General features: G+C 41.1%; 1 protein-coding gene across 1 annotated transcript in view; it reads left to right on the top strand.

Annotated features, from left to right (window-relative positions):
* RALYL (RALY RNA binding protein like) overlaps positions 1-21,691 on the top strand; it is a 425,012-nt gene that overhangs the window by 287,323 nt on the left and 115,998 nt on the right. The gene's annotated exons all lie outside the window — the stretch shown is intronic.

The raw sequence follows: 21,691 nt of genomic DNA, 5'->3' as shown, positions 1-21,691 counted from the left end.
ATACAGCCTTAATGTACTCCTTTCACAGTTTGGTTATCTGTTGTTCCATGTCCACTTCTAACTGTTTCTTCTTGAACTGCATACAGATTTCTCAGGAGGCAGGTCAGGTGGACTGGTATACCCATCTCTTAAAGAATTTTCCAGTTTGTTGTGATCCACATAGTCAAAGGGGCTTTGGCAGAGTCAATGAAGCAGAAGTATATGTTTTCCTGGAATTCTCTTGCTTTTTCTATATCCAACAAATGGTGGCAATTTGATCTCTGATTCCTCTGCCTTTTCTAAATATAATTCGTACATCTGGAAGTTCTCAGTTCACGTGCTGTTAAAGCCTGGCTTGGAGGATTTTGAGCATTACCTCACTAGCGTGCGACATGAGGGCAGTTGTGCAGTAGTTTAAACATTCGTTGGCATTGTCCTTCTTTGAGATTGGAAAGAAAACTGACCTTTTCCAGTCCTGTGGCCACTGCTGAGTTTTCCCAATTTGATGGCATAATGAATGCAACGTATTAACAGCATCATCTATTGGTATTTGAAATACCTCAGCTGGAATTCCATCACCTCCACTACCTTAGTTCCTAGTAATGCTTCCTAAGGCCCACTTGACTTCACATTCCAGGATGTCTGGCTCTAGGTGAGTGATCACACCATCATCGTGATTATCGGGGTCATAAAGATCTTTTTTTGTACAGTTCTTCTGTGTATTCTTGCCACCTCTTCTTAATATCTTCTGCTTCTGTTAGGCCCATATCATTTCTGTCCTTCATTGAGGACATCTTTGCATCAAATGTTCCCTTGGTATCTCTCATTTTCTTGAAGAGATCTCTAGTCTTTCCCGTTCTATTTTTTTCCTCCATTTCTTCTCATTATTCACTTAGGAAGGCTTTTTCATCTCTCCTTGCTATTCTTTGCAACTCGGCATTCAGATGGGTATATCTCTCCTTTTCTCCTTTGCCTTTCATGTGTCTTCTTTTCTTAGCTATTTGTAAGGCCTCCTCATACAACCATTTTGCCTTTTCACATTTCTTTTTCTTGGAGATGGTTTGGATCACTGCTTCCTGTATGATGTTATGAACATCCACATCGTTCAGGCACTCTATCAGATCTAATCTCTTGAATCTATTTGTCACTTCCACTGTATAATCGTTAAGGATTTGATTTAGGTCCTACCTGAATGGTCTAGTGGTTTTCCCTACTTTCTCAATTTAAGTCAGAATTTTGCAATAAGGAATTCATGATCTTACTTACAGTCAGCTCCCAGTCTTGTTTTTGTTGACTGTATAGAACTTCTCCATCTTCAGCTGCGAAGAAAATAATCAATCCGATTTCAGTATTGACCATCTGGTGATGTCCATGTCTAGAGTCGTGTGTTGTGTTGTTGGAAGTGGGTGTTTGCTATGACCAGTGCATTCTCTTGCAAAACTCTGGTAGCCTTTGCCCTGCTTCATTCTGTACTCCAAGGCCAAACTGGCCTGTTACTCCAGGTATCTCTTAACTTCGTACTTTTGCATTCTAGTTCCCTTTGATGAAAAGGACATCTTTTTTTTGGTGTTAGTTCTAGAAGGTCTTGTAGGTCTTCATAGAACTATTCAACTTCAGCTTATTTGGCATTAATGGTTGGGGCATAGACTTGGATTACTGTCATATTGAATGGTTTTCTTTGGAAATAAACAGAGTTCATTCTGTCGTTTTTGAGACCGCACCCAAGTACGCATTTCAGGCTCTTTTGCTGACACTGAGGGCTACTCTGTTTCTTCTAATGGAGTTTGATTAGAGTGGGATTTTTGCCCACAATAGTAGATATAATGGCCATCTGAATTAAATTTGCCCTTTCTTGTCCTTTTTAGTTCATTGATTCCTAAGATGTCAGTGTTCACTCTTGCCATCTCCCGTTTGATCACTTCCAATTTACCTTGATTCATGGACCTAACATTCCAGGTTTCTATGCAGTATTGTTCTTTACAGCATCAGATTTTACTTTCACCACCAGATACATCCACAACTGGATGTCTTTTCTGGTTTGACTCAGCCTCTTCATTCCTTCTGGAGCTATTTCTACACTCTTCTCCAGTAGCATATTGGGCACCTATGGATCTGGGGAGTTCCTCTTTCAATGTCATATCTCTTTGCCTTTCTACTGTTCCTGGGATTCTCAAGGAAGGAATGCCAAAGTGGTTTATTTTATGATTTGTAGTAGTAAAAATTCTTACAGTTTTAAAGGAGAATATAACCTATAAAGAATCAAATATTCTGAAGAGAAATCCTTATTGGCATAAAGTACAGTAAAATGTTGGTGGTATATCTATATCAAGGAGCATTGGTAGGGATCTGGCCTAACCTTTTCATTTTCACTTAAACAACCCTTAAGAGCCTTCAAAAGATAGCTTGGAGCTGTGTTCTTGCCTTTGTTCTCTGAAAATTAGCCTATCTCCTTTTCAGCCACTCACAGCTTCGTTTCTCAGACTATAAAGTAAAAGGGTCAGAACTAGATGAGTTCTAAGGTCCTTTTCACACCTAATATCTATATGATATTCCTCTAGTAAAATCTAATAAAAATCTCTCATGACTCTACCTAACAAGTGGTAGAAGGTTAATATTTGCTGACTAGTGCATGTCATGTACTGCACATATTTTATATATATTATTTAATTTTCACAGCAATTCTGCAATGTAGATGTTGCTACTCTTATCTTGCAGATCAAGAACCTGATATGCTATTTCTTAGAAATCTTCCCTAGGTCATGCTACTGGTAGATATGGTTCAGTTCAGTTCAGTCACTCAGTCATATGTGACTCTTTGCAGTCCCATGGAGTGCAGCATGCCAGGCCTCCCTGTCCATCACTAACTCCTGGAGCTTGCTCAAACTCATGTCCATCAAGTCGGTAAATAGTGGCGCCAGCTATTAAGCTCATGATTTCTGATGCCATGCCCTGACTTCTTTCCAACAGATCATGCAGCCTCTTTGTTACAAAGAATGTGTTTCTTTCACCTCTATTTCCTCGAAAAAACAAGTAAAATCCTTCTCTTTTCTACAGAGATATTAACTAATTCCTTTAATCTTTCCTAATATACTTGAATCTGAGTCAGTTTAACATTCCAGTCTTTCTCCTCTACATGCCCTGATTTAGGGTCATTGCTTATGGTCTCAATTTCAGATGGATGGAGTAGAACACACTTACTTAGACTAGACTGTATCGTTCTATATAGACTTCTGTTTGGTTAAGTAAAATTCAAATGATTTGGAGAAGATGTCAAGATTAAACTCATGGAAATTTTGATTCTTTAAAAACAGCCACTTTTGGGGGAAAAAAAAAATGTTCCACTGCTAAGCTATATATTCCACTTCATGTACTTTTGCCATTGCTTTTTGTAATCTAAGTGCTGACTCTGCATCTCTGTTAAATCCCCTTTGGTTAGACTTAGCCAATTGTTCCGCACTGTTGAGATCGCCTATCATGCAATTTATATGGCCCTGTCCCAGACACGTATCTTCATTCTGTCAGGGTCCACATCCAAAGAACTAATGTAAGTGGTGAGCGAGGCCCCTTTCTCCTGATATCATTTGAATAAAAGAGAATTGAGTTATGCATATCAAAGTCGATTATATTCTGATATACTGTAGCATGAAGAGCCCTCAAAAGATAGCTTGGAGCTGTGTTCTTGCCTTTGTTCTCTGAAAACTAGCCTTTCTCCTTTTCAGCCACTCACAGCTTCGTTTCTCGGACTATAAAGTAAAAGGGTCAGAACTAGATGAGTTCTAAGGTCTTTTTCACGCCTAATGCCACAGGGTTCTGTAAGGTATGACGATCAGCAATCTGAAAAGACACACTTGAAATATATCATAATTGCTTTTTCATTTTGGCCATGTTCTTTTATTTAATTTAATAAACATTTTTATATAAAAAGAGAAAGCTACAGGACTTATCAAATGTTGGTAATTGGTCATAAAGCAGTATTGATATTAAAACTCAGAGATGAAGTCATCAACAAACGCCAAATGATGCTTTCTGTACCTTGTTAGAGGTAAAGGACGATGTTTAAGAAACCGAGAAGTGCAAATAATTTGTAATCAGATAGATTTTTAAATGTATGCATAGAGTTGCAGCTAATGCAGAATTTTTGAAATGTCATAATTTCAATTATTATCAGAAAAAGCTGCCAATGGCTTTTCTTCTCATCAAAGAACTTCCACTGTCTGTGCAATGATGTTAATTTCGCATTTTCCCTGTTCTTGGAATGTTTCGGTTTTCTTTTGAGAATAGAAGCTTATGACAAGAAACAAATGTCTTTTTAACTGTTATTTCTCTAAGTTATGTTGAATTGTGAATTCAGAAGACTTAGAAGCAGAAGTTTATTTAAATCTGATATTTTGTATACAAAACATTAGAGGGGAAATGCTTATTTATCCTAGTTTCATCTGTTTACACAAAAGAAGGCTGAGACGTTCTGAAATTGCAAGAAAAACGAGAACAGAGGGAACAAAAGAGCGTGAACATGCAGTTCAGAAATCCTTTTTATTCACATGCCCCCATTCTTACGTAAGCTTAATAATAATAATACCTTACTTTATGCAGACCAACCGTGATTTCACAGTCATTATTCATCGGTTCACCGCAGAACACGACCAAGGTGGTATTATGTGCCTTGCTCCATAGATGAGAAAACTAAGTTTCCAAGACAATAAAGGATTTTCCCAAAGAAAGGTAACAAGATTAGGAACTGAACTCTGGTTTTCAGCCTTCAAGTCTAAAGATCTTGCCCCTTGATCACAACTCCCTGTGTTTACTTACCTTCTACCATATAAACAATACAAATTCTGAAGCACAGAGATTTCTGCCCACAAAAACCAATAATCAATTATGTTTCTGTTCCATAAATATCTTGCCAGCAGGTGACAGAGGAAAGCCTGTAGACTCTACTTAGCATGAGAACAAGATTTGCCACTGATCTGTGTTCTTACAGGGCACAGGTTTTGCGTTTCAAGTTCTTTACCTAACATAATAGCTGTACCATTTTTCTTAATAATATAAAATGGAATAATTGAGATGAAAGCACAGTTCATTGAGGGAATATAGTAGCAGCTTGAAAAAGGGTGGTTTCTACTTTGCTACTCTTTGCATCTTCGGGTCTCTTTCTTCATCTGTAAAATGAAAGAGCTAGAATAATTACATTTGTTCATTCATTCTTTCATACAAGACATATTCATTCTGTGTCTACTGCGGTCTAGGCACTGAGGTAGCTGCTCTTCTGGACAAATGATCCAGAAAATGCAAAGGCCGCAGGGCAAGGAGAGGGCATAATGAAATAAAAGGAAACCATCTTTATGGTCATGAGTAACCTCTGATTTATCTTTGTGCCCTAAACTACTGTGTCTCTACGTCTATTTCCTCTACTGGGGATGTCAGTGATCTGCCATTAGATTTTTTTTTCTTCGCTTCTGTCCATTTTATCTGCGTCGTCAACCACAAAGTAGTATTTACAATGGAATATTCATGGAGGCATTGCTTTGATTTGTTACTTCTAACAGGATTCTCAGTTTAGCCAACCTTCACTAAGCATATCATGTGCTAGAATATCACGGTACACAGAGATGCTATTCTTAAAAAGCACAGTAAGGTTTCAGTATATTAATATCATGTATATAAGTTAGATACACCCATAGCATACATGAAGGACACATATAGTTCTATGAGGAAATACATGGGAGAATTACAGATTCTGCCTGGTGGACAGGAAGTGAAAAGCCTGGTTGACAATTAGGCCAACTTCTGAAGAAGCAGGCACTCACTCCACAAAGGACTTGAGGACAGGCATGCCAGGCAGAGAACACGTGGGGACAGTCACAGAGATGAAGATGGCATCTCGTGCCAAGAACTGGGATACACCTCTTGGATCACCAGGCTGTGGAGGCTCAGTCATCCCTCTATGACTGCTAATCAGACAAAGGAATCTGGCTCTTATTCTGCCAGCGACAAGGAGCCATTTGAAAATGATGAGTGACTGGAAATGGGGTGTTAGGATGAGTGTGAGTTACAGATATGTCCCAGGTTTCTAGCTTAGGCAACTGGGGGAAATGGGGGGTGATCACTTGATTCTACTAAAGCAATAAGAAAGGCATGATGAGCAGCAGAAAGCTCAGGTCTGCTGCTGCTGCTACTAAGTCACGTCGGTCATGTCCGACTCTGTGCAACCCCATAGACCGCAGCCCACCAGGCTCCACTGTCCCTGGGATTCTCCAGGCAAGAATACTGGAGTGGGTTGCCATTTCCTTATCCAAGTTCAGGTCTGGGATTGGGGAAAAGAAGTAAAAAATAAAATTATTTCAGTCTTGCCCATGAATTCATAGACAGACAATTCATTAAAATAACACTTATAATAAAAATGAGGCTATTTGTAAATGAAATGTAATTAATCATTTGCGAACACTCCATAAATATTAGAGCTAGTCCTAATGATGAATAGCAAATCCATTCTCTAGGAAGAATGTTGTCACTTTTCATAAATTGCTGCTTCACATGTGCTATGCACAATACAAAGTATCTATGGTGCTCTGAAATAATCACTCTCCCCCAGGAAGTGAGTTTCCCAGCATGCCAAGTTCCAATTACTGCTAAACAATTGCTAAATGAGAAAAACTGTATGATGGTTTTGCGTCTGCTTGTAAAGGAGACAGAGCTTTCCCTTCTGATGTGAGTAAAGCTGACAACTAGAGAACAAAGATATTATTTATCAAAGCTGAAGAGCACAGGTTTTTAACACCCAGAGGAAGCTCTCTGGGTCACAAGGAGCACAGCTCAGTAAGACACATAAGGCATCAAGTGTCTTCCACTCATTGCATGGATATTACTAAGGATCATTCCTAAATATGGCTTTGTTGCTATTATAAACTTGTTTTTCATAGCAACCTTTCCACCCCACAGAGATGACCATGGAAATCAAGATTGCCACTTCAAGTGCCATTAAGACTCCTTAAGATGGTCACAGAGTAACCTATAGTATTACCATCTCACGATCACCAAAGTTAGAGGTGAAAGCCATGAATGCGGGTTACTAAAGGAAAATCAATGATCAAAATCTTTCAAAGTGTGGGCCGAGCAAGGTGACTCTGCAGCAGAGTATCTGTGGTGACTTGTTTCCCACTTGACCTATTGAGTTCTACTGCCGTTCCTCACGGTGACTCTGGCACATCACAGCAAAGAGGGACCCTCGGGGATCCACAGTGTCCCGCAGAACCTTAACAATAGAAAGGAAAGCAACAGAAGCTAATTTCAGCTAATGCTAAGCCCCAAAATCAATATGAAGCAAGAGCGTCTGGGTATCTCCACTGTATTGATTTGCTCTGTGTACTAAAAAGATGTTTACCAGTTAGCTATTGATCATTTGTTTTATGTCTTCTTGTATAAGGTCAAGGATAATCCACATTCACTTTCAGAAGCTCAGTCCTTCCAGCGTCAGTACCCCCATTTACACTGGTTGCTGCTGCTAAGTCGCTTCAGTCGTGTCCAACTCTGTGCGACCCCAGAGACGGCAGCCCACCAGGCTCCCCCGTCCCTGGGACTCTCCAGGCAAGAACACTGGAGTGGGTCGCCATTTCCTTTTCCAATGCATGAAAGTGAAAAGTGAAAGTGAAGTCACTCAGTCGTGTCTGACTCTTCACGACCCCATGGACTGCAGCCCAGCAGGCTCCTCCATCCATGGGATTTTCCAGGCAAGAGTACTGGAGTGGGGTGCCATTGCCTTCTCCACTTTACACTGGTAAAGGCGTCTATTTCACCTGCCAAGTCTGGTGAACCCCCTCAGAAATGGGCTCTGGGGCTTTTAAATGGACTGTACGGAGAACAGGGAAATGTATTCCTACCCCCTATACTAATGCATCCTGTCCTGAAATGGATACAGGCCCAGCCTTGATATGCCTATAAGCTTCAGTCTGAAAGCAAGTTGTCGCCAGGGCTGTGTAGAAGTCATTATCTCTCAAATCACTCTCTCTCTTTTTTTCTTGCTTCTAATCCAATTTCCCTGGGCAACCAACTTACTACCACGGAAAAGTGCAGTTGCCAATATCTGTGAGAGAAAATACGCACCAGTGTCTACTTCTAAAACTCAAAGCTGAACATCCATATATCTGGGTAACTGAGGGCGACTTCTCTTCAATTCACGCTTCCCAAGCAAACATAAAATGCTTTTGAGCCAGAATAGGTTCCAAACACTTACTTTGTGGTTGCTTCAAAATTGTGCACGTGTTTGATGAAGAGAGTTTTTAGGTGGCCTGGATCCTAAAACTGGCAGGGCATAATCACCAGTAATTCAACTAAACTAAAATCACCAGTAATTCAAAGTGGAGCTCTTATTCTTTAGTATTTTCAGCTTCATAAAGGAAGAGGAAAAGTTTTCTGAAAGATAATATGTGTTTAAAGAGCCTGGAACTCTGATAGATGTTGTCTGTATCTTAACTATTCTCATTATTATGATAATTTTTTTTAAAGTTCTATAACAAAGTATTTTAAGAAGCTATTTAAAATGAGCTGTGAGCTATGATAATGTTGCTAAAATTCACAGTTAACTAAACAGGTTAACATTTCCTTTAACTGCCTAAAGAGGAGACTTAAAAATAAACGATTATGCTTACTTATAGTATATAGCTCATATTTCAACATGAAGCAAATATAATTTATAAACCTTTTAATGTAAAATGTTTAAAGAAATGCTGACACAATACCCATTAAAATAGTTCTGCTGCAGGCAATTCTCTGCTAGGTTAAAGGATGACCTATTTGCAGTCTTCTGTTATGTTCTTAATGCATAAATATCCATGAATAAATTCTTGCTTATAGAAAAAAAACATGGTACTGGTACAAAGAAGCTGAATAGTACAGTTCCTTGATGCAGAAAATTCATCTTTAAAACTTTTTGAAAGACTATGGTTGTATTAGTTTGATTTGAGGCAACTTATGATAAAATCAAAGGAAGCAAAAATCATACAATCAATTTTAAGAAGTAAAAGCCAAGAACGAGGTAGAAGTTGGGAGTGTTGTGGGGGGGGGGGGCTGGAAAATTGTACTTAGAAGATGTGTACAATAATAAGATATTAAAAGTGGGCATCAGATTTAGCTATGAGATTCCTAGCAGTCAACCCAAAAGGGAATGCATGATTATCTATTAATCATCTATTAAAGAGAGTCCTCCAATCCGTGACAAGAAATTGATTTTTTTCCCTAACTCTCTCTTCTGAGAGGATTACTATTGCACATGAAATCCTCTAAACAGCATAACAGATACAACCCTCAGTAATAGTTATGCAACACACACACACTATTTTTAGACTAATGGGAGTTTTCTCATCAAGTCTTTCAACAAAAATCAAGGATAAACGGCAGTGCAACAAGCCACACAGTCTTCCTTTCTGCTTCTCCCAAAGCAATTTACTATCCTGTAATGACCGCATGAAACTCAAAAAGAGCGATGTCCCAAGATGGCTAGATCTGTAGACCAGCACTGTTCAGATCAGTCACACGGCTGCCTGATGGGAGGAGGTGAAAGCAAGAGTGAGCTGCCCAGCCCCAGAGATGGAAAGAGAAATGACCGCACCTGGATGTTTATGATCTTCACACGAGGGCCTCTGACCTCCTCTTCTGGAACTGGGAGAAGCGGGAAAGGAGTGATAGACCTAGCATGGGAGGGAAGGGCCGAAATGTCACCCCATCCCCAGAACTGGCCTGTGTGAGGAAGACGCACAACTCTTTTCTTCCAGCTGGCAATTTCACTGTGCTTTAGAATCTCCTGCACGTCATGAAATAGTTGTTTTCTTTCATTTGTAAAAACAAGCTTTTCTGTTGAACAAAAGCCTCCTGAGAAACAGAACTCAGGTGCCATTGCCTTTGTGTGATGTATTCTCTGTGTCTCACTCTGTGTTTTCATGCTTTGCATGATGAGATATCGAGAGTTAGAGCACCAGCAGTCATCAGGGAGGTGCTCTCTGCCGGAGTGGAACTTGCTTTTGGACTTTTTCTTCCAAAAGACACTGCCCTGGCTTGGTCACAAGATGGAGGGTATTCACTATCAGTACTGATTTCTTAATTTATTCCCATTTGTAACATTCTGGGATCTCGCTGTTTACTTTCTAAGCCAGAGAGTAAAGTAAGGCATAGGTTCTTCATTAGCAGGTTTATGCTTTTATTCCTTCATACTCTACCCAGTATCTTAAAATATTTGTATCTTTTGATTTAGTAACTCCATTTCCAGAAGTATGTCTAAGTGAATAATCCCAAACATCTGAAAACATAAAAAAGTGAAATTATTCCCAAGATGTTTTTTGTGGTTGTATTTATAATACTGAATAATCTGATTCAACCCAAGTATTATGCAGTAATTATATGACACATCCACTAGATAGAATGCTCACAAGGTATTCAAGTAACAAGGGAAGAGGTGTGAGAGTTGAATTAAAAAAATATATGGACAGCATATATAATAGCATCTAATTATATAAACAGTATGGATTATAGACACAGAAAAACAAAATTACTCACAAATGAAACAAATATATGAAGAGAAAAAATAGAGATCAAAATATTAGCTGTAATTGTCTTTGGACAGTGAGAATATGGATAGTATTTTTATTGCAACTTTAATACCTAATGCAAATATCTTTAATGAGAATTTTATAACCAAAGAGAGAGAGAGAGATTTTAAAAGCAGATTTTACCAGCAGTGGATGATAAGCACAAAAGCACACAAGCAAGTAAGCATGAGGACTTTTGTACTCAGTACTGTGTGAAACCAGTTCAACACATATGGCCCTTCATCTTTAAAGCCAGACTCTCAGTCACTGTGGTGGTTAGAAAAGTTAATTTTCTAAAAGGGCAACGTCATTAACATTTGTCTTAGAGTTCAGCTCAGGCCAGCAGCCCCACGTGGAGAAGGGGTCCCTGCCGGGGCTAAACGCAGGGTCAGGAGCTCACAGTGCAGAGAGGAGTAGGGTGCAGGCAGGGATGCAGCTGAAGTCATCCGATCTTCAAAAACAAAAAAGTCAAAATTTATGAGCCCTTCAAGTGGTGCAATAAAATCGCTAATCAGGGATGCACGGGGAGGGCAGTTCTGACTGCAAATTAGTGAGCCAGTTAAGGAAGCAAGCGGTGACTGACACTAACCGGCCCGTTGCATTGAACGCTGTGTCTCAGCCACTTTGCCCCCGATGCTGTCGCTGCTGCTTGGAAAGGGCACAGTGCAGCGAGCTGCAACGAGCAACCGAGTAGATCCGAATAAGGCACAGGTGACAGCCTCAGTGCACAGCGTACGGTCCATGGCAGAGAGAGGGGGCAGAGGTTCTGTGTTCCTGACTCTGCACAGAGAAAACCTATCACTGCAGGACAGCCAGTCATAATGAGTCTGGAGACGGTCAACGTGTTAGATATCGTTTTAGGAAAATAATACACCAACCAACAGCTATTTATGAAAAGGAAGCAGAAGGAAAATATGGATGATCGTGTGTAAAACAGCATTTTGAGTTGGATTGCCTAGCAACTGTTAGAGGTTCCTTACTAAAACTATCCACAATATCAGGGTGAAGGCATTTCTAGAAGAACTTAAGTAGAATTGGAATGTCTAATTTCTTGATTTGCTGAAGACTTTGTTTTTCCCATTTGTTTTACTGCTTATTACCTAAGTTCAATATAGCATAGCTCATGTTTAGAGGGTTGAGAAAAGAAATATCACACAACCAATATTTTAAAATAAGAACTAAATCAAGTGTAAAAAAAGTTGAAGTGTGGCATGAAAAAACCCATAAAGATAGTATGAAAGAAATAAGTAATACCAGGCATTCATTTTTAACTGAAAAACCAGGTATATTATTAATGCTGAAGAAATAAAACTCAAGAAAGAATGGCTTTGTGTACAGATGAGAATAATGTGTGCAGGCAGTTATCAGACAGACATTCTATACTCAGCCTGGCCAGAGAGAGTTGTCTTCCAGTAGCCAAGCTGTGAGCACTGACCATAGATCCTGTTCCAGAACAAAGCCCCAGTCCTGGGATACTGACCAAAAAAGAATGACAAGGCAGCAGGGCAGCCCACTCAGCTGCTTTCCACGAGGGATCTTGAGATGGCACCACTGGAACCTCAGATCAGATCAGATCAGTCACTCAGTTGGGTCCGACTCTTTGTGACCCCATGAATTGCAGCATGCCAGGCCTCCCTGTCCGTCACCAACTCCCAGAGTTCACCCAAACTCATGTGCATCGAGTCGGTGATGCCATCCAGCCATCTCATCCTCTGTCGTCCCCTTCTCCTCCTGCCCCCAATCCCTCCCAGCATCAGGGTCTTTTCCAATGAGTCAATTATTCACATGAGATGGCCAAAGTATTGGAGTTTCAGCTTCAGCATCAGTCCTTCCAATGAACGTCCAAGACTGATCTCCTTTAAAATGGACTGGTTGGATTTCCTTGCAGTCCAAGGGACTCTCAAGAGTCTTCCCCAACACCACAGTTCAAAAACATCAATTCTTCAGCGCTCAGCTTTCTTCACAGTCCAACTCTCACATCCATACATGACCACTGGAAAAATCATAGCCTTGACTAGCCTCTCTGCTTTTTAATATGCTATCTAGGTTGGTCATAACTTTCCTTTCAAGGAGTAAGCATCTTTTAATTTCATGGCTGCAATCACCATCTGCAGTGATTTTGGAGCCCAAAAACATAAAATCTGACACTGTTTCCACTGTTTCCCCATCTATTTCCCATGAAGTGATGGGACCTGGTGCCATGATCTTCGTTTTCTGAATGTTGAGCTTTAAGCCAACTTTTTCACTCTCAACTTTCACTTTTATCAAGAGGCTCTCTAGTTCCTCTTCACTTTCTGCCATAAGGGTGGTGTCATCTGCATACCTGAGGTTATTGATATGTCTCCTGGCAATCTTGATTCCAGCTTGTGCTTCTTCCAGCCCAGCGTTTCTCATGATGTACTCTGCATGTAAGTTAAATAAGCAGGGTGACAATATACAGCCTTGATGTACTCCTTTTCCTATTTGGAACCAGTCTGTTGTTCCATGTCCATTTCTAACTGTTGCTTCCTGACCTGCATATAGGTTTCTCAAGAGGCAGGTCAGGTGGTCTGGTATTCCCATCTCTTTCAGAATTTTCCACAGTTTATTGTGATCCACACAGTCAAAGGTTTTGGCATAGTCAATAAAGCCAAACCTATTAGGAGCCAAAAGAGAAACCTATTAGGAGCTGGAACCTCTTAGGAGCCAAAAGAGAAACCAAATGCTAGAGACAACTCAAACTGATAGAGACAGAGGGGCAGGGGTTAGAGATAAAGGATGAAATAGGAATTTTACATGGGGTCTGTCTCAAGAGTATACGGCAGAATGATGGAGACCTGGAGAAGGATCTCTGATCCCAGCAATTTTAAATGGTTCACACAGACTCCAAGCTGGAAGAACGACTTATCTCTAAGCCTCTGTAAACAGGGCTAGCTCAGAGATTGACCAAATTCAGCCCATATTAGAGACTCTTAACGGATCTAGTGGAGGAGAAGAAAACACAGATTCACTGATACAATCATTCATGAAATCATTATTATACAACTGGCTGAACTTGGTTCTGGGAATTGAGAGCACCAGCTGTTAACTAATTAGGCTTCTTATCCCTGTCCTTGCCTTCCAGCGTGACCTAAGTGATGATAAACAGAACTAAACAATTAAATTAACCATAAGTTAGAAGGTAGGAGGTATGAAAGAAAATGCAAAGCAAGGAAAGAGGGATAAAGGAGTAGAAAGGGGAGAAGTGTTGCGATTTGAAATAAGGTTTTCCATGAAGACATAGCTGGGAAGGTAACATTTGAGTGAAGACTTGAAGGAGGTGATGAGCATGTGAGGATTTACCTGGAAGAAAAGCATCCTGGCCAGAGGGATCAGCAGCACAAAGGCCCTAAAGCAGAAGCATGCCCATGTGTTTGAGAGAAAGCAAGGAGGCAGATTTTCTCCAAGCAAATGGTAGAGATCTAATGGGAGCACCAAGTCATGTAAAGCCTTATGAAAGTGAAGTGAAAGTTGCTCAGTTGTGTCCAACTCTTTGTGACCCCATGGACTATACAGTCCATGGAATTCTCCAACCAGAATACTGGAGTGGGTAGCCTTTCCCTTCTCCAGGGGATCTTCCCAATCCAGGGATCAAACCCAGGTCTCCCGCATTGCAGGTGGATTCTTTAATCTGAGGCACAAGGGAAGCCCAAGAATACTAGAGTGGGTAGCCTATCCCTTCTCCAGGGAATCTTTCTGATCCAGGAATTGAACCAAGGTCTCCTGCATTGCAGACGGATTCTTTACCAACTGAGCTGTCAAGGAAGCCCTTAGAACCTTATAGACCATTGCAATTATTTGGCTTTTACTCTGAGTGAAATGGAAGGTCTTTGGAAGGTTTTAAGCAAAGTAGTACCATAAGAGGACTTCAGTTTTAAAGGATCATCTTAGCTTTGTGCTGGGAATAGGTTATGAAAGGTCAGGGAGGAACATGGGAAAACAGGTAGGAGATTATGGAGACTCAGATAAAACAGTAGCATCTGAGATGAAACCCATAGTTATGTTATGGTTATATTTTGAAAGTAGAGCCAAGAGACTTACTGACAGATTGAATGTGGACTGCTAGGGAATGTACAGAGTCAAGGATATTATTGCCCACTGCTATGGAAAATTTACTGGCTTAAAAAATGTATTATTTGTCATACCCAGGAATCTAAGTTGGGTTCAGTTGAGTGCTTCTGCTCTGTGTGGTGTCCAAGAAGGCTTCTTCACTGACATATCTGGTATCTCAGCTGGAGCCGCCTAGAACAAACCACTGGGCTGGCTGAGCATCTTGTTCTACATGGTCTTTCCATGTGATGAGCTCAGAATTTATCACACCACTGTGGGCTCAAGGTAATCAGAGTTTCACTTAGAGACTGAGTTCAAGAAGGAAGAAGATGCTGCCTATCCTTGTAAAATCCAGGTTGGAAGTGGCACAATGTCACATCTGTCAAGTATTCGGTTCACTGAAGCAAGTCACAAAGCTAGTCCATATACAAGTTGAGGGGTATAGATTTCATCTATTGATGGGTGGATGGAAGGAACTGGTGATGGTCAGGCTATCTACTATAGATGTTTTCAAGATTTTTTGACTGAGCATCCGAACATGTGAAGTTGCAATTAAATGAGGTAAGAAATACTCAGAGTAGAGGTCAGAGAATGCCAAGGTAGGTGGTAGAGATTAGGAGTGCAGCTTTTAGACATACTAAAGTTAAGATATCTTTTAGACATCCAACTGACGATGTCAAGTAAACAGTTCGATATCCCATCTGGAGTTCAGGTAGAGGGCTGGGCTGGGCATCCACATCTGTCAGTCATCAGTATGTAGATGGCACTCAAAGCCGTGAGGCTGGATGGAAACAAACACCAAAAGTGTAATTAAAGATGGACAAGAGGAGAATTCCAAGGACCTGGCTCTAAAACACACTAATATTTTAAGTCAAGAACAGGCAAAGGAGACTTGAAAGAAACAACCAAGGAGATGGTTACACTAAGTGGTATGAAACCCAGAGAAGAAAATGTTTTCAGGAAGAAGTAGTCAACTGGGTCAGTTCTCTCCAAAGGCCATATTAACTAATAACTCACCAGTGGACTCAGCATTCTGGAGAGTGTTGGAATCTTTAACAAAACTGTATCCATCAGGTCTGGGGTCATGGTCAGATCCTGCAGAAGGAGCAACCCAGGAGGGGCTGGAACCTAGAACCATAAAGCCATGCTCTTGTGAGACAGCCACAGCGGTAGAGTTAGAGGGACACTAACACGGATCCTTGCCCTGAAACACAGCCTCACCAGCCGGGTGGAATTTTCAACACAGTCCAGGAAGAGGTAATACTGAGTAGCCCAGGTAGACAATTCACACAACAGTTGTAACCAGTTGTGACCACATGGCACAGATGTGTGCCAGTTGTGACCACGGAGTTCATCAAAGTCGGATATTAAGAGCCAGAGTTTTTTTTTTTTAAACCAGCTGGTTGAGAAATTGTGTCTGAAAGAACCCAAGTCTTCCAAGACAAGAACTCAGCCAGGAGACTATCAGCTGGACAAGTGTGTTACTGGGAAGAGCAGGGGCTGAGTTAAGCCACACACGTAAACATGAGCTGTTTCCAAGCCTGGATCGGACATTAGCTGCAACTTAGGCTGAAGAAGCCTCACATGTTTTATGAAGAGAGAGCAGAGGAGAGGGGTGAGGTTGCACCTGGGACCAAAATGGGAGTGAGAATGTGGGGCACAGGTGAGCAGTGGAGACTGGAGGAAGGCAGAGGGGCTGTGTGTGGGCAGGAGAGGCTTGTGAGGACAAAAGTGGACACACATCTCGGCCAACTGGGGGCAGCCCCGCAAACCCGTGTGTTATTGTCATTTAGCACCATTCACACTCTGAACAACTCATTATGACTGGCGATCAGAAGACCGCACAGAAGTGTATTGGCTCTGATAGGTTCCCTTAAAATAGAGGGAAAAAGATAATGACGTTAGAATTCTGCAAAGCGTGGGACTGAGGATTGAGATAGGAAGCTGGGTGGCTCTGTGACTGATTACCTGCCTTCCTGTCTGTGCTCTGGGCCGTTGCACAGTTTCCCTGCAGGATTTAACAGCTATTAGTGAGTAACTAAATAAGACAATGGAAAGAGACAGCTGAGCAACCACTTGCGAGCTTTTCTTGAATTTAACTTCCCTTCACTACGTAGGGTTGGAATTGAAAGGAGCAAATCTTCCAGTGCAAAAATAAGGGAGTTTGAAGGTCTCTCTTCTCAGAAAATCATTTTTCTTATTTCACTAGAAACATTCAGAGCTGCATGCCTTCCCCTGCAATGTGAGGGGTGACGAGGTAGATTCTGGAATCAGAGCAGAGCAGTGTTTGGACACTTTGCTAAACATTGCAGGACTGTTGGAGAAAGCACTTCAAGTCTCCCAGGGGAACCTGCCAATGGTTGATGGCCTTTCTTACCAGGAGATTCCTCTCCATTCTTTACCTCCCTCCCTCTTGCCGTGGCTCAAGCCTCTCGGTACAGCTAGGAAAGCACATTATGCTTTTCCAAGGGAGATGAGCCCTGCAGATTCAATTTCCAAGGTGGCAAAAGTCATCACTGTGAGTGTCAAAGCTGCCCCTGAGATTCTTGGTTGACACCACAGCCATTCATCAGCTTGTCCCTGGGGTCAGCCACACAGATGGTGGTGAATGTGAATAGAATGTGCCAAGGAGCCTGAGAGCCCTAAGCAGAGATTTCCACTGGGCGTGAAAGCCCTCGAAAAAAGTATCACAGGAAATAAGAAGGAAAGCTTTTTGTTTTGTTTTTAAACTCCCAGAGAAAAGGAATCCATTGTAGGCAAATTCCACCAGAGGATTGGAGGAGCCTGGCTGGCTACAGCTTTAAGGTGAATTTGATAGTTGGTAAAGAATCCGCCTGCAATGCAGGAGACCCTGGTTCAGTTCCTGGGTCAGGAAGATCTGCTGGAAAAGAGACAGGCTACCCACTCAGCATTCTTGGGCTTCCCTGGTGGCTCAGCTGGTAAAGAATCCACCCGCAATGTGGGAGACTTGGGTTCAATCCCTGGGTTGGGAAGATCCCCTGGAGAAGGGAAAGGCTACCCACTCCAGGATTCTGACCTGGAGAGTAAGCAAGAGGACCTTAGAATGATGAAAATGACATGTGGATGTGTTTAGATTACAAATGACTAATGATGAAATGTAACTGTTGTTCAGTTGCTAAGCTGTGCCCGAATCTTTACAACCCCGTGGACTGCAACACACCAGGCTCCTCCACTAACTCCTAGAGTTTGCTCAAATTCATGTCCATTGATTCGGTGATGCTATCTAACCATCTCATCCTCTGCCACCCCCTTCTCCTCTTGCCTGCAAACATTCCTATCATCAGGTCTTTTGACTTCTCGCATTAAGTGGCCAAAGTTTTGGAACTTCAGCTTCAGCATCAGTCCCTCCGATGAATATTGAAAGTTGATTTTCTTTAGGATTGACTGGTTTGATATCCTTGCAGTCCAAGGGACTCTCAAGAGTCTTCTCCAACAGCACAATTTTAAAGCATCAATTTTTTGTGCTTAGCCTTCTAATTGGTCCAAATCTCACATCTATACATGACTACTGGAAAAACCATAGCCTTGTTAGACGGACCTCTGTGCGAATACGTTTTTGTTTTTTAATATGCCAACTGGGTTTGTCATTGCTTTCCTTCCAAGGGGCAAGCATCTTTTAATTTCATGGCTGCAGTCACTGTCTGCAGTGATTTTGGAGCCCAAGAAAATAGAATCTGTAACTGCTTCCACTTTTTTCCCTTCTATTTGCCATGAAGTGATGGGACTGGATGCCATTATCATATCTCTTTCACCTTCATGAAGAGGCTTTTCAGTTCCTCTTCACTTTCTGCCATTAGAGTGGTATCATCTGTATATCTGAGGTTGTGGATATTTCTCCCAGCACTCTTGATTCCAACTTGTGATTGATCCAGCCTGGCATTTTGCATGATATACTCTGCATAGAAATAAAATAAGCAAGGAGCCAATATACAGCCCTGCCATACTCTTTTCTCAGTCAGTTTTTCCATGTCCAATTCTGTTTCTTCTTGACCTGCATACATGTTTCTCAGGAGACAAGTCAGATGGTCTGGTTCTCCCGTCTCTTTTCCACAGTCTGTTGTGATCCACACAGTCAAAGGCTTTAGTGTAATCAATGAAGCAGAAGTAGATGTTTTTTTCTGAAATTCTCTCGCTGTCTCCATGATCTAAAAATGTTGGTAATCTGACCTCTGGTTCCTCTGCCTCTTTGAAACCCAGCTTGTACATCTGGAAGTTCTTGGCTCATATACTATTGAAGCCTTGCTTGAAGGATTTTGCTCAGTTACCTTGCTAACATGTGAAATAAGTGCAATTGTATGGCAGTTTAAACATTCTTTGGCTTTGTCTCTCTTTGGTATTGGAATGAAAACTGACCTTTCCAGTCCTGTGCCCACTGCTGAGTTTTCCAAATTTGCTGACATTGAGTGCAGCACTTTCACAGCATCATCTTTTAGGATTTTAAACAGCTCAGCTGGAATTCCATAACCTCTACTGGCTTTGTTCATAGTAATGCTTCCTAAGGCCCACTTGACATCACACTCCAGGATGTCTAGATTTAGGTAAATGGCCATGCCATCATGGTTCCTGGATCATTAAGACCTTTTTAATATAATTCTTCTGTGTATTCCTGTCACCTCTTCCTAATCTCTTCTGCTTCTGTTAAGACATTTAGCATTTCTGTCCTTTATTGTGCCCATCTTTGCATGAAATGTTCCCTTGATATCTCCAATTTTCTCGAAGAGCTCTCTAGTCTTTCCCATTCTATTGTTTTCCTCTATTTCTTTGTATTGTCCATTTAAGAAGAAAGCTTTCCTATCTCTCCTTGGTATTCCTTGGAATTCTGCATTCAGTTGGGTATATCTTTCCCCTTCTCCCTTGCTTTTCACTTCTTTCCTTTCCTCAGCCCTTTGTAAGGCCACCTCAGACAGCTACTTTGCCTTCTTGCATTTCTTTTTCTTTGGAATGGTTTTGGTCACTGCCTCCTACACAGTGTTATGAGCTTCCATCCATAGTTCTTCAGGTGCTCTGTCTACCATATCTAATCCCTTGAATCCATTCATTACCTGCACTGTATAATCATAATAGATTTGATTTAGGTCATATCTGAATGGTCTAGTGGTTTTCCCTACTTTCTTCAGTTTAAACCTGAATTTTTCAATACAGAGCTCATTACCTGAGCCACAGTCAGCTCCAGATCTTGTTTTTGCTGACTGTATAGAGTTTCTTCATCTTTGACTGCAAAGAACGTAATCAGTCTGATTTCAGTATTGATCATCTGGTGATGTCCATGTGTAGATTTTTCTCTAATATTGTTGGAAGAGGGTGTTTGCTATGACCAGCATGTTCTCTTGATAAAACTCTGTTACCTTTGGCCTTCTTCATTTTGTGCTCCAAGGCCAAACTTGCCTGCTACTCCAGCTACCTCTAATCTTCCTACTTTTGCATTTCAGTCCCCTATGAGGAAAAGGACACCTTTTTTTGGTGTTGGTTCTGGAAGGTTTTGTAGGTCTTCATAAAACCAGTCAACTTTAGCTTCTTTGGCATCAGTAGTTGGGGTATAGACTTGGATTTCTGTGATGTTGAATGATGTGCCTTGGAAATGAACCGAGATCATTCTGTCATTTATGAGGTTGCACCCAAGTACTGCATTTCAGACTCTTTTGTTGACTGGGAGGGCTACTTCATTTCTTCTAAGGGATTCTTGCCCACAGCAGTAGATATAATGGTTATCTGAATTAAATTCACCCATTCCTGTCCATTTTACTTCACTGATTCCTAAGATGTCAAAGTTCAATCTTGCCATCTCTTGATTGATTACGTCCAATTTACCTTGATTCATAGACCTGACAGTCCAAGTTCCTACACAATATTGTTCTTTACAGAATAAGACTTTACTTTCACCACTAGACTCATCCACAACTGAGCATCATTTCTGCTTTGGCCCAGTCACTTCATTGTCTCTGTAGCTATTAGTAATTGCCCTCCACTCATCCCCAGAAGCATATTAGACACCTTCTGACTATAGAACATAAAGATGTTCATGGGGTTCTCCTGGCAAGAATACTGGAGTGAGTTGCCATTTCCTCCTCCAGTGGACCATGATTAGTCAGAACCCTTCACTATGACCCATCCTTCTTGGGTGGCCCTGCATGGCATGCCTCATAGCTTCATAGCTTCGTTGAATTATCCAAGCCCCTTCACCACTAGCAGGCTGTGATCCATGAAGGGGGATGAAATGTAGACTACATTTTAAGTATCAAAATAAGATTCCTGTAATCCTTCAGAAGGTAATTAAGCTATTTATAAAGTAACGTATCAAATTATTCCATAAGTAAGGAACAATTGGTTAACAAGTATTAACTTGCAGTGGCTTGGTCCACTCTGTGTCCCATGTGGGACATGTGGGACACAGAGAGACCAGAGGTCTAGCCAGCAGAGCGTTTACTGTGTCCTCTCCCATTTCTTAGAGGATGGAGCAGAGGCTCAGATACAGACGTGGGAGACAGGCCTGAAACTGAATTCAGCCTCTATAAAATTTCTGTGTGAATTTGAGCAAATTAGTTAACATTTCTGAACTTCAATTTTCTCATCCGCTCTTGTCAAAGTTAAATGTGTCAGAGAGCCCAGCGTAGGTTCTGGCACATCGTTAGCTCTGCCTCTGGTGATCATTATTACTCTCCCCCGGGGGCTTGTGGAGAAAATGATGGAACAGATAGGAATCAAGCACACCATTCTCTACATAAAACCTTTGCACCCATGTTTGTCTTTAAAACACTATTTGAAATGTAGAGGAAGATCAGTCTTTTTTTAAGAAAAAAAAAGTATGCAATGAAATAAAAGCCTTTCATCCCTTTAATAGAGTAATTAATTCATTCATTAAAAATTATATGTCAAATGTCACTAGATTTTAGTACTAGCTTTGACCTATAAATAGACTCTGATCTATATTTAAGAATGAAGTCCTCCTCCATTTCTCCTCCTTTCTTAGCTTAGCACATGTGGGCTACTTCAAGAGAGAAACCTTCCCTTTTTGAATTTACTCCTATCCCACAGAACTGACTGAAGGC

Source organism: Bubalus kerabau, chromosome 14 (genome assembly GCF_029407905.1).
Source record: "Bubalus kerabau isolate K-KA32 ecotype Philippines breed swamp buffalo chromosome 14, PCC_UOA_SB_1v2, whole genome shotgun sequence".
Taxonomy (NCBI): Eukaryota; Metazoa; Chordata; class Mammalia; order Artiodactyla; family Bovidae; genus Bubalus; species Bubalus kerabau.
Note: the sequence above shows the minus strand (reverse complement) of the source record. Positions and strands in the feature narration are given on the sequence as shown.